Source organism: Haliotis rufescens, unplaced genomic scaffold (genome assembly GCF_023055435.1).
Source record: "Haliotis rufescens isolate VD_foot unplaced genomic scaffold, xgHalRufe1.0.p SCAF_13, whole genome shotgun sequence".
Lineage (NCBI taxonomy): Eukaryota > Metazoa > Mollusca > Gastropoda > Lepetellida > Haliotidae > Haliotis > Haliotis rufescens.
In genome coordinates, this window is record NW_025963813.1 from 25,519,326 (window position 1) to 25,525,325 (window position 6,000).

Genomic DNA, 6,000 nt, shown 5'->3' on the forward strand with positions numbered 1-6,000 from the left:
TTAGGAATGACACCAACAGACGATGTACAGGCTTATGAATGACATCAACAGATGATGTGGAGGCTTAGGAATGACATCAAGAGACCGTGTACAGGCTTGGGAATGACACAAACAGACGATGTACAGGCTTAGGAATGACACAAACAGACGATGTGGAGGCTTATGAATGACACCAACAGACGATGTACAGGCTTAGGAATGACACAAACAGACGATGTGGAGGCTTAGGAATGACACCAACAGACGATGTACAGGCTTAGGAATGACACAAACAGACGATGTGGAGGCTTAGGAATGACACCAACAGACGATGTACAGGCTTAGGAATGACACCAACAGACGGTGTACAGGCTAAGGAATGACACAAACAGACGATGTGCAGGCTTAGGAATGACACAAACAGACGATGTGGAGGCTTAGGAATGACACCAACAGACGGTGTACAGGCTTATGAATGACATCAACAGATGATGTGGAGGCTTAGGAATGACATCAAGAGACGGTGTACAGGCTTAGGAATGACATCAACAGACGATGTACAAGCTTAGGAATGACACAAACAGACGATGCACAGGCTTAGGAATGACACCAACAGACGATGTGGAGGCTTAGGAATGACACCAAACAGACGATGTACAGGCTAAGGAATGACACCAACAGACGATGTACAGGCTAAGGAATGACACCAACAGACGATGTACAGGCTTAGGAATGACACCAACAGACGATGTACAGGCTAAGAAATGACACCAACAGACGATGTACAGGCTAAGGAATGACACAAACAGACGATGTACAGGCTTAGGAATGACACCAACAGACGGTGTACAGGCTAAGGAATGACACCAACACACGATGTACAGGCTTAGGAATGACACCAACAGACGATGTACAGGCTTAGGAATGACACCAACAGACGGTGTACAGGCTTAGGAATGACACCAACAGACGATGTACAGGCTTAGGAATGACACCAACAGACGATGTACAGGCTAAGGAATGACACCAACAGACGGTGTACAGGCTTAGGAATGACACCAACAGACGGTGTACAGGCTAAGGAATGACACCAACAGACGATGTACAGGCTAAGGAATGACACCAACAGACGGTGTACAGGCTTAGGAATGACACAAACAGACGATGTACAGGCTTAGGAATGACACCAACAGACGATGTACAGGCTAAGGAATGACATCAACAGACGATGTACAAGCTTAGGAATGACACCAACAGACGATGTACAGGCTTAGGAATGACACCAACAGACGATGTACAGGCTTAGGTGAGGTGAAATTGGGTTTAACGTCGCGTCCAAGATTATTGCACTTATATAGCGACGTGCATGCACGTGTATGGCTGCTTGTACTAGTCCGGACTGATGCCGATTTATAGTGCTAGCTCACTGAGATACCATGCCGCAGTTTAACATGAATACCCCACTCAGACACAGTATACTGACTCCGAGCCGACCAGTCCTTGTTTTAGCCCCTTAATGCCGAGCGCCAGACAGGGTAACAACAAGTACAATCTTTTAACGTCTTTTTGTATGACGCGGCCCGGGATCGAACCCTGGACCTTCCGCTCTCCGGGCGGACGCTCTACCACAAGACCACGGAGGCGGTACAGGCTTAGGAATGACACCAACAGACGATGTACAGGCTAAGGAATGACACCAACAGACGATGTACAGGCTTAGGAATGACACCAACAGACGGTGTACAGGCTAAGGAATGACACCAACAGACGATGTACAGGCTTAGGAATGACACCAACAGACGATGTACAGGCTTAGGAATGACACCAACAGACGATGTACAGGCTAAGGAATGACACCAACAGACGGTGTACAGGCTAAGGAATGACACCAACAGACGATGTACAGGCTTAGGAATGACATCAACAGACGATGTGGAGGCTTATGAATGACACCAACAGACGATGTACGGGCTTATGAATGACATCAACAGACGATGTGGAGGCTTAGGAATGACACCAACAGACGATGTACGGGCTTAGGAATGACATCAACAGACGATGTGGAGGCTTAGGAATGACATCAACAGACGATGTGGAGGCTTAGGAATGACATCAACAGACGATGTGGAGGCTTAGGAATGACATCAACAGACGATGTGGAGGCTTAGGAATGACACCAACAGACGATGTACAGACTTAGAAATGATACCAACAGACGATGTGCATACTTTGGAATGACACCAGCAGACGATGTGCAGGCTTATGAATGATACCAACAGACGATGTACAGACTTAGAAATGATACCAAAAGACGATGTGCATACTTTGGAATGACACCAACAGACGGTGTACAGGCTTAGTGATGACACCAACAGACGATGTACAGGCTTATGAATGACACCAACTGACGATACACAGGCTTAGGAATGACTTCAACAGACGATGTGGAGGCTAAGGAATTTCTATGAATTCAACCATAAAATATGTTAGGGCCCAAAGGTGTTATTCGAGAGAAGGTGTTTTCTTTCTCAAGACCGCCCCTTCTTTAATGTTGCCTCATCTGACTGTGGAAAGGGCATTCACAGAGATTACTGTACGAGCATGTGCGTCATACTAATTGTACGAAACTCGCGACAGAGTTTTGTGTATTTTCCGAGCGAGGCTAATATGTGAATTCTTACACGAGTTTTGTAAAATCAGTATAACACACATGCGAGTATAATATCTTTTCACCCATTATTTCTTAATCCTTTTGAGCTCCCCTTTGAAAATGCACTGATGACGATCAGTGTGAAAACAACAACACATTTGTCGAATGTCAGCTATAACGTCATTCCGACCTTACGTCAACAATGCCGTTCGTATCACGTAAACAATACACTGGTGCGCGTGAAGTTATACTAGTGCACATACGACTTTTATTAACTCAGTTATTTTTAACACTATGGGTAAAATGAAATAATGATTCACCATCTCAGGAGTAATGTCATAGCAAAAAAATGCATTTTGGAGATACCTCTTTATCAATAATACCGCGGTAAACATTTAAGCTAACTGCCTTTTAACGTCGGCCAGACTTCTAAGCATCACATCACTGTTGCCAGCTGATACATTAAGAAGTTGCCAAAGTAAAATCAAAATGACTAAATCAGGATATTATTTTGATGATTGTGCAAGTTGATCTGCAATTTCATTTCCATGTAGCCCAAGATGAACTAGAAACCACACAATATCACATTTCCTACACTTCGAGTTCATATACATTGTCTTCAGAACGAACCGGGCACAGTTTATAAAGAAATTGTAACCCATGCTGGAAACGTTTTCTTTTTTCAATGATGTTTTCGCTGACAGTAAGTGAGGCCAACATAAGGTGAATCTACCATTAGGGCTTGCCATGGCTTGTTTACAGGCTTGGTGTGGTATTGATTTTTGCTGGTTCAGTTTGACCTAGGGAAGCAGTGTCCTCCTCAGTATCAGGCTACATCCCTGGTGAAACTGCCCATATATTGTCAATAGTCAACTGACACGTTTAGTGGCACATGACGTCAGGTCGCCAATGGCAACGTCCGTTCAAAGTAACCATACCTCTTGACAGATGAGTTAAATATCAACAGGGACAATGTTTAGTGACATGATTGTACATTTCTGCTTCCACACTACTGCGAAACACGGCGTTGTCAAATATATGCAGCAAAGGGATTGTGGAAGACCTCACTTGGTGGGGCACAACAGAAACAGCCGCGTTGAACCGACAATATAATGCTGGTATAGTGATAATGTGATGCAGGTATATTGAGGGTGTAATGCTGGTGTAGAGCGGGTTTACTGTTACGGTGACGGTATAGAGGGGTGGTTGTTTACTGTTAGGTGATGGTATAGAGGGGTGGTTGATTAATTTTACACCGGCGGTTAAGAGGGGTTGTTGTTTACTGTTACGGTAATGTATAGAGGGATGGTTGTTTACTGTTAGGTAATGTATAGAGGGGTGGTTGTTTACTGTTACGGTAATGTACAGAGGGGTGGTTGTTTACTGTTACGGTAATGTAGTGGTTGTTGACGTGTCAGCCACAGTGTAGTGCAATGGACGCGATATACTAAAATGAGAAATGCCTATAAGATGTTATAATGGGCAGTTGTTGATTGGTGCTGTGGTGGCACATAAGGACGTCTGTAGCCTGCTGCAGTGATGGTCAGTAGGGGCAGTGTTTGACCGGTATATGGCGAGGTATATAGGGGTGTGTGTTTTTCAGCTGTTACGGTAATGGCATAGAGGAGGAGTTGTGGAATATAATGGTGGTGGTACGCTGGTGGTATAGAGGGGCAGCTTATTACCGCTACGGGGGTTATATAACGGGGTTGACTTTTGCTGTGGTAGGCACTGGGCTGAATACTCGGTGGCAGGAAACTCTGGACATAAAAATCTATTTGTGTGTTGAGCCAGAATGAAAGTTCAGCAACATGGTCATAATGTCCCTCTGTCCGCGCGCATGTGTTTTGTGATGCATGACTATCAAACACGAAACAGCACGAATATGGTGTGCATGTTCGAAAATTAACGCAAACACACGTCCGATTCAATTCGAAATACACCAGAAAGCCCATGCATGAAGGCCATCACCATGAAACTAAATACACACAGATGTAGATGGATGGAGTGTCCTTCATTGAACCTGCCCTCACCAGTCCCCACTTAGTCTAACATTCTCAGTTGTGTTATTACACACCTTGTTGAAGCTGGTGTGATCAGCCTGGTGGCTCGTGTTTCCTTGAATAAGACACGTTCGTACTTCTCGCTTCCTGATCATCTTCGCGATACACTTTTTAAGAAGTCTACCATACCCTTCAAAATCGAACTGTGGATTTCCAAGCATTGTAACGTCAGATAACGGTAGGGAAAAGCGCATCAACTAAATAAGCGGGCATGGGTTGCCGAAGACCAATTTAAACAGTTATGGTATGGGTGAAGTCATACACCTTGATGGACACATAGACGATTATTGGTGATACACGGGCATCTTACTTGATGCTAGATACCGAAATTGAGTTAAAATGTTCCACCTACTGCCGGCGTTGATTCTAATGGAGAGCAATGATCGACAAACCTCAATATAAAATGATCATTAGATATTCTTAAAGAATCTGGATCTAAATCATACGTGACGTTACGCGATTGCATATTAACGTGTGGCTATTATTTGTCAAGGGCGTCTAAAGCATGCACAGTTTGGTGGCGGGGATCCTACTGTCACGCCGACAATCCTGACTGGGGCACGCAACTCGCCATCAAGCACGTGTACCGGAAGTGTTACGAAGATCGCCATGTGTTCTGATTGTTCCACCACAACATAACCAACGAGTACAAACTCGGAGTGAAGCACATATACATAAACTGAGGTATCTCATGTACCAACTAGATCATGGAGCACTGCAAAATATCTTTCGTGCAATTTTGAACATCCTTGACCTGATTTTTTCCATTCCCCATCCCTCCAAAAAGGAATTCAGCGTATCAGTCCCATCCGTGGTGTTTCATCTATTCTTTCAAAGGTTTGACATACAAACTGCACTAATCTGACAGATGCTCCAAACTCCGATTGGTGGTGAGTACAAACTGACAGAGAAGCTAAATTCACTTACATTTGGCAGTATAAAAACAAAGTGTAGTCTTTATTGAAATAATACCATTGTTTCACGTTGAAGTTCACCGTTAATTTTGTTCTACAGCACCTCACACGAGACAACACGTTCCAATAGTTGTCAGAGTGGGACTGATCACGTTTTGACCCACTGGCTGTATCAAATATTTCAACTGTCCCTTCTTGAATAATTTGGTTTATACATGTTCTTCAATGGGAAAAAATGAAAGTACCATAGATTGAGCAATGCATCTCTAAGTGGAAACTATTTCATCAGCTTACGTACAACTTACAGTACAGACCCCTCAAATGCAACACTTTTTAGTGGTATTTCCGCCAACAATAATTAGTCCTTAGCAAAAGCTATAATGGGGCCAAATAC